Source organism: Macrotis lagotis, chromosome 1 (genome assembly GCF_037893015.1).
Source record: "Macrotis lagotis isolate mMagLag1 chromosome 1, bilby.v1.9.chrom.fasta, whole genome shotgun sequence".
Classification (NCBI taxonomy): Eukaryota; Metazoa; Chordata; class Mammalia; order Peramelemorphia; family Peramelidae; genus Macrotis; species Macrotis lagotis.
In genome coordinates, this window is record NC_133658.1 from 463800344 (window position 1) to 463808928 (window position 8585).

The 8585-nt window shown below is 34.9% G+C and overlaps 1 non-coding gene and 1 pseudogene across 1 annotated transcript; one reads left to right on the top strand and one right to left on the bottom strand.

The window, feature by feature from the left end:
- The first annotated feature begins 264 nt into the window (after positions 1-264).
- On the top strand, positions 265-373 carry LOC141510491 (U6 spliceosomal RNA). The gene has a single exon (XR_012474973.1). It is a non-coding gene; the product is annotated as a U6 spliceosomal RNA (small nuclear RNA).
- A 6280-nt stretch (positions 374-6653) lies between these two features.
- Positions 6654-7322, bottom strand: LOC141519530 (vacuolar protein sorting-associated protein 28 homolog pseudogene; annotated as a pseudogene).
- Between the last annotated feature and the right edge of the window lie 1263 nt (positions 7323-8585).

Here is an 8585-nt window from a genome sequence, read left to right on the forward strand (position 1 = left end):
TCTTATTCAAAACTTGATTTCCAAATTTATTTCAGAGTTATTATCACACTTACATGGTATATGCTTCATCACACTGGTCCATTTATTCCTTTTTTTCTATGATCCAATTACAACCATAAACAGATATTTATGTCTAGAATGTTCACCTCTGCTGAGTTCTTTCAAAGATCAGTTTAAACATCACTCATTTTCATTATTAGTCCTTTACTAATTCCCTCAGTTATCATTTCTCCTTTTCCTAAATTACTTTGCATTGACTCATGAATGAACATTTCTCTGTTGCATATATACTAAAATTGGAACTATACAGAGAAGATTAGCATAGTCCTTGTGTAAGGATGACATGCAAAGTCATGAAGCAGTCCAATAATGAACATTTCTTAGTCACATCTTACTCAGAAAAATCTATATTCCTTGATGGCAGAAACTATTGAAGTTTTCTCTTTATCCTCAGTTTATAGGACAATGACTGGCATTTGTCTACTGATCACTTGGTCATATTAAATAACTGTTTAAAATCTGTTTACTAAATGTAGTGACTTTATGATGCAATATCTTAAATATATTTGTTTTGCTATGGCAATGTTTTATTATAGTATTTGGGATTTGAATTGAAGTTATGAATTAATATAGAATAAACTTCCCCAGAAATATTTTAATATATTATTTTCATATTTGGAAAGCAACACAAGGAATAAACTCAAGATATGTCTTTGAGTAAATCAAACCACTAGTGACACCTATTAATTCATGGTTGGGGGGGAGGGCCATTGAATTATCTATTTGATGTACTTCAGAATAAAACTTCAAAGACACTTAATTTTAAAAAAATATCCCACCCTTCCATGTGCATTAAATTTAATAGGTTAGTCAGAGTAGTGGTAGTGTTGGGGGATGGCAAAGATTGGAAAACAGAGGAAAAGTGCAGTCTTAACAAGGCATTTATATGTCATGATAACATTTCTTTTAAAAAAATTCAATAATATATAATATGTTGGTGGTCATAATTACTTTGCTAATAGTTCATTTTTGTACTAGGGATATATAAACTTATATTACAGGAAATATGTTTAAAATGAGACCATAAGTATAGATTTCTCTGGTAGGTAAGTGGAATTTTTAAATGAAATTTAAAGAACTTATAGGAAAGTATTTGATTTCTTTTTCATCCTTAATTTTGATTTCCTTTTGGAATTTCCTACTATCTTTTAGGTCTTGGCCATGTGGTAGAGTAAATTCTATATGTAAGAACTACAAATGTAATTTCAATTCTTTTTAAATATTTCATTTCCTTTCAATTTTTTTCTCATTACTCAATCAAAAACCCAACAACACATACAAATATATATTTTTTAAATACAATGAATACTAGTGTTTCTGAGAATGATATGACACCTATTGGGCTTGTGTCTCACAACCACAGACACATTCTTAAGAATATACTGCTCCTAGATTTTCAAAGCCCAAATCTGGAGACAATCACCAGAATTGCATAGGGATTTGGAAAAGTACTAACTGTTCGTTATTGTTTTATGTAGAATCTAAGGCTCAGAACAGTCAGAAAGTCCTCAAACTGTATATTAGACAGTCATTTTTTAGCATGACGTTAACATGACTATTTAGTGTGCATCTGTTTTGTATATATCTATGTTTGCTTTAACAAAAATTCTCTGAGGAATATATCTCTTCAGACCATAAGAAAGTCTGGGCTCTGTCCAGACATTTGTGGTGCTGATTGTTACCTAAGAGATTAGATTTTATCCACCTGATTTGGTTTCCTATTGTTGTTTTTTTTTTTCTTTCTCATTAGGATATTATTCAACTGAATCTTGTTTCCAGTCTTTAAATTTTCCCATTCTAAAATTTAATTTCTACCAGATTATTTATCTGCATAGCAGGGAGTAGATTTTCTATTTCTGGGTTAATTTCCTGAAAGATCCTGCACTGTTCAGCACATAGTAGGTTCTATAAAAATGCTTATTCCCTTCCCCTGTAGTTTGCAAAAACTGTTGGTTGTCTTGATGGGGTTTTTTTTGGTTGTTGTTGTTCATTGGTTTGCTTTTTTGCTGGGAGCAGGAATAGGAGAATGGAACATGATTACTTGTTAACTTGGAGAATAAGAAAGTGAACAAGGGATAGAGTTCCCTTTATTTACTTTAGTTCATAAACTACCTAATTTATTGATTCATATGTAAATTAAAAACATGGTCTTTGTGCATTGCCATGACTTTAAATTATAATCCAGTGGCCAACTCTCTGGTGATGAGCTCAGTACACCAAGTTGGGTTTGTTCTCAGGCAAGAGTTTGCTGACAGGACCACACTCAGTCTTTTCATCTTGGTGTAACTTGCCAGGACTTTTTTTTTCTTTTTTGTATAACTTCTAAGAATCCAGGGTTATCTCAGAGCCACGATAAGACATCAGAATTGGACTTCTGCTGTGGCAGTGACAAAAAAACGCATAATTATAAAGTCCTTAAATATCACCCCATATGTCTGGGTTTCATTATCATCAAAATCAATAGGATGTCATTCTGGTACCTTTCATACTCTGGCATAGGCCTGTATTTATTCTATACCGTTCACCCTTCACTTTCCTTTCTGCCTAGCTCAAACTTCAAAGCATGGAAATCAGGGTGAAGTCAAGCTTCTTCTTTAGGTACAAAGGTCTTTGCTTTTTTAAAAAGTTTCTTTTGCTTCCAATTTAACTGTTCTTAAATTTCTAGAACACTGACACAGCAACTAGCTGCAGGCAACATTTGAGGTTTTAAAGTTTATTTTAAAAAATTGAGGCAGAAATCTCTACACACAATTTTCCTATTCCCACAACTCAGAACAGAATACATTCCAGAGTCATTTTCCAAGGGGAAAAAAAAGCAGAAAGGAAATTATTTCAGCCTGAAATTTGATTTTTTTTCCAGTTTGAGTTCATGTCAATAGAAGGTTAGCTTTGTAAGTGAAGTATTTTTAACAGGTTTCTGTTTCACATTAATGCTCTAATAAACTCTAATTACTCAGAGAATATGCAAATGAGATAATCAAATTGCTTCTTCACCAAATCAAACCAAATGATGAATATTTAAATAAGATTTGAGGTGAACGCAAAAAAAAAAGTTTTATTTCAAGTATTGTGTGGAACTTCAAATTTCACCATCTTCTCATAATATAAAAAATTCTTGGGAATAGGGGTCTGGTATGTGAGAGGAATTAGATACATCTGTGAAAACTTGTTTTCCTGTTGGACTACATAAAAATACTACATATATGTATGTATGTGTGTGTGGGTGTGTGTGTGTGTGTGTGTATGATTCTTTATCCTTAACAAAGTACATAACCCACAACAATGGTAAAGGAAGGAAATACATTGAATGTAAGAAATACACTTATTGTAATATTCATTTTAGAGATGAGGAAATTTAGGACAATAGAAATTAACTCAAGGTCATGTTATAAAATGAATGAACAGAAAAATCTGCTAGAGTGAGAGAAAATTGTGCATTTTATTCACAAACCTTGCAAGATACACCTTACAAGGTAAGGGTACCTCACCTAGGTGTGAAGCATAAATTGGTCTTGGAAAGTCAGGTAATTTATAGTCCTCAGAAACTCTTTCCCCTCCCTCTTGGATTTTCATAGGCTCTGGGAGTTTGAGTTACAATCTAAGAGGGCCTCCCATTTCATGACATGCTCATAATATGATCCCCCCCCACACATCATTAGATGCAAGATATGCTAATGAACCCCAACTGTCACAGGGGATCTGTGGGTTAATGTTCAATTACCTAATTATGCAAACTTAGTTGCATTAGGTCAAGATCTCTAGGTCACCAGTTGAGAATGGGTTTGGAGTTTGTTATCCCTAGAATGGTATTAGGAAAGCTCTTCCAGTCTTGTGATTGGCTGGGCCATTCCCCCTTTGTAATGGATTCCCTAAGGGCTCCCCCTCCACACCCTGTGAAGACCAACAGGCTACATTCCTCACAGTCATACTTGAGATAAAAATCATAGGTGGAATTCAAATTTGAAGTCACCTGGATTTAATTTCAGTATCCTCTCTTTAGACTCTGCAATACAATTTATCATTCATATGCTTTTTCATTAAATGACAGTCTAGAAATTAGGCTACAATTGAAACTTTATAACAAGCCTTTGCTCTTTCAGTCTTTAGATCTAAATTCTAGGCTCCAATAATTAATATCAAATGAATGAAGAATAGAAAGTGGATAACACATGTCAATATTAATATTAGTCATTATTTTTCTAACATTTTAGAAATAACTCTGGTAGTGAAGTGATTTTGATAATGAGGATGATGAAAATTAGCCTCTCTGTAAAAGATCTAGGTTTCAGGGGAAATATGCTATGAGTAGGAGATGAGTCCAAGTTGTAAAGTAGAACTATGGAAAATTAGAAGCTCTCTGTGTCAGAAATTCATAAGCTTTTGATGAATTAAACATAGAATTCAAATAAACATTTGATGAAATAATTATATATGGTCATCTAGTACAGTACATAAGGAAAATAGAGGAAGGAAAGGTAAAATGATTTTTTGAAAATCTATATTCTAATTCAGTCCTTGAATATTAAGGTCATCCCTATTTCAATTTACTGAATTTTTTATTTGACTGTGTTATGCAACCTTGTACTGCTTCGGATACTCTACCTCTGGGAAAATATTTATCATTTATTAATATTGTTTGCTTTATGAGAATAGAAATTTGTGTAACCCCAAGCTCATGGTAGAGATCAGGCTGACCTCAGAGTCATACAGGGAAATCTAAATAGTTTCAGGGAATGCCTCCTATTTATGCAGATCTTATTTTGGTTCCACCCACAGCTTGTGTTTTGGGTTCCTTAAATTTGAATTTATATTTACCTTGAGATATACATCTCAAAAACCCCTTTCCCTATGTGCATTTTCTAAGGGAAATGTTCTTAACCCTTTGCCTGAATAGTCTCACAATGATCTGAGGAAGGAGCCACACCTTTTTTTCTGGCTCTCTCTTTTGCTAAATGATCCAATAAACTTCTTTATAAAACTATTTCACTTTAGAGAGTTTTTTCCTCTACTAATAATTACCAGCAGGCTTGATCTTCTTGAAGTAAAACTACTTAGAGAGTTCCTGGGAACAATTTCTAGGTTGAATATTTCTATCCAGATTCCTCTTTGGATTTTTCATTCATTTTGCTTCCCTTGAGGTGAAGTCAAGATATACTCCAAATTCAGAAATTAAGTCAGCAATGTCTCTTAAATTATAGACACAGAGAGAATTCAAATATACAAAGTGACAGGATTAAGTACTAATATGATGAAAAGAATATGTAGTATTGTCAAAGTAGATAAAATCAAACAAAGGGTTGATAGCCAATGAACAGAAATTATTTTTGTTAAAGGAAACTAAAAGAAAAAAAAAAAAGCTCTAGCATACTACTTTTAAAATGCTGCCTATTTTCTTATCATTCTTCAAACATAGCTTAAACACAGTAAATCTCTCCTTATAAATCTAGCCAGCTTGTTGAAAACATTTGCTTATGTTTATAATTTTTCTATTTATATCACCCTGCTTACACATTAAAGCAATCATTCAGTATAAAGTTTTTATTGGCATTCATTAAAGGCCATTAGATTCCTCCATTTTTATGTGTGCTTCTAGCTGTCAAATTCTGTGCCACTCTGCCTCTTGACCTATGTGGTTAAATTACACCATTAAAAGAGAGGATTATTTTTAGAAGAGTTTTTTTTTAAACTTGATTTGTCTTTTTAGTGTCTTCTCACCTACTATGGTAGAGTTAGAATTCCGTGTTTTCACTGTAAGGGGGATTGATATTTCCTAAAAAGTAATAAAGCTATCTTGAGGACTTGATTGAGTCTTGCTATCCATAATTCAGTTTAATGGTCATCAAAGGACATGAAATATCTTACCTACTTGAAATCAAGGTTTCTCTGACTTGATGGACTTCTGAAGACCAAAAAAAAAAAAAATGATCATATCCTCTTGTACTTAGTCAACTTTGTTTCTATATGGAGACAAAATGGTATGCCACATAAGATGAACTGTCATCCTGGTTGCATATGGAGAAGCAGTCAAACAGTGTAGTGGAAAATACACAGGACTAGATTTCTAGAAAACCCAAGTTTAAATCCTGCTTTAGACATTTACTGGTTATATGGCCCTAGGCAAGTTTTTTAACTTCTGTCTGTTAAACTTTTCTCAACTTCAAAATTATAAAAACTGTAAAACTATCTCCCAAGGTTGTTGTGAAGATCAAATTAGATAGCATTTGTAAAGAACTTAACATGTGTTAGGAAGAGCTATATAAATGCTTATTGTTGTGGTTGTCATAGTTAAACATTTGACTTAATTGTCTAGTACAGAGATATAAAAGCAAATGAAGCTCAATGATGGGTAGTTTGCTTAGATTCAAAAGAATAATGGGTAAGGGGTCCATGGAGGCAAATTTTGCCATTAAATCAGGATGGGCATACTTATAATTGGACCTATTTATGGAATTAGTTCTCTTTTTTAAGGGGAGAAATGAGCACTTTATTCTAGGGTCCTACCCCACAATTTAGGGATCCTAGACCTGTAAATCCAGTGTCCCACACTGGGGTCTCAGACTGTAGCTGAGTGGGATTGACCCAGAATCCTAGGTTTAAGCATGTAGAAAGCGGTTGAAGACATTGTAGGCAGACTCCAGATCAAACAGCATCTGTCGGACTTGAGAATCATCCAGCTCATCTGCAGCTGACATGCCACTCAAGGTCTGCAGCCACTGGTTGACTTTCTGTCGACCCTCAAAGTCAGGTGGCAAGTGGCTCATGCGGTTCATGGTCTCCATTAATTCTCGAAGATCAGGCTGGATCTCATGCATGGCACGGATTTCCAGACGGAGTTTTATCCATCACAGTGATAAAGAGCTAGACAATGTTAGCAATGCATAGGTTGAGGTTGCCTTTGTCATCTTTGATGGTGATTGGTCGGTCTTCCTTGATCCTCTCCATTGCTAGTGGGCAATAAAGACGAAACTTTCCGAACAACTCATCAATGGAATTGATTACTGAGTCTTGCACCTGCTTGAAGGTGGCTTTGTACTGGACCAGAAAGCGTGAACAAGCTGCTGTATACTCATTAAGGGTGACACAGTCCTTGATGTATGCCTTCTCCAGGGCTTGCATCGTCTTCATCACAGCAAACAACTCTGCCATGTTGTCATACTTCTCTCTTTCCCGAGCATTCTTGTACAGCTCGACTTCTTCGTACAGCTCCGGCTTGTTCCCGGGGGCCCCCATGGCAAGGGGGTGGCCGGGATCCCGTGAAACATGCTGGGTCTCCGAAGCTGAGCCCGGGCGGGGCGGGGCGGGGCGGGGAGCGCCTTGGCTGCTGTCAGGCCCCCTCCTCTGGAGCGAGCTCGGGGCAGCCGGCACCCTAGATGCCTGCCGGGAGCATCCTCTGGAATTAGTTCTTAAAGGAGTTAAGTGAATTTCCTTTACATTTGGGGGTGTTGCAGGGGAGACCGGATAGATAAACATCCTTGGATATTGTAGAGGATATCCATTAAATATAGTCTCCATCTTCATTTTTATATTCACTCAATGCATCTCAAATGCACTCTTCCATTTGTGGCCACACTGGCTCTCTGTTAAATTCAAGTCCTTATAACTTCTCTTTGAAATTATTTTAATAGTTTCTTGATGGGTATCTTGTGCTTCCTGTATGCCTGGAGAAATATTTTCAGCTCTTCCTTCAAGCCATTACCAAAGAAATGTTTCTAATGGAAAGATTTGATCTCATCAATCTACATTTTGAAATTTTTCAGTAAGTTTCCCATTGTTTATTGGATAAATACAATCTCTGTAGTCTGGCCTTCAAGGTTCTCTATTTTTTTTCATCTCCTATGTAACATAATTTCTAGTTTTATTTAACAGTACTCTTCATTGAACACTCTATTCTACAATCTAATTATATTATTCACCAATTATCAGTCTTTCTCTTCTCTGACATTCATGTATTTGAACATGCCAGTCTCCATATCTTAAATAAGTCCTTTCTCCTTTCCCTCCTCACTACCAATCTCCATCATTTGAAATATTTCTCTTCATTCTCTAGATATAAGTTTATGTCCTTCCAGACCAGGGAACATTTGGCATTTTTTTTTCATTTTAGAACATAGCACAATATCATGAATAGAGTAGGATTTCAAAAAAAAACCTTTTAAATTAAATTGGATTAAATTGTTTCAATCCACAGGCATGAAATTGGACTAGATAGACTCAGGTCCCTTTCAAGCATAAATTTCCATTATATGCTATGGAAGCAGTATAAGTGATTTTCTCTTCTCCCCAAAATTTCTATGAACTTCTTTAAAGGTGTCCATTTCAAGTAAACTGTGGAGAAATGCTTATATTGAAATTTTCCTATTCATTATGAACATTTTAGGGTTTTAAGCACAAACTCTGTGTGAACCACAACCAGTATATAAACAAAATTTCCTTTGCCACTGACTTTATTCACATTCACAGTAAATCTTCTATCTTTCTTGGTGGTCTGAAACTATTATTTTCACAAAAAAGTACAAAGGAGTTGA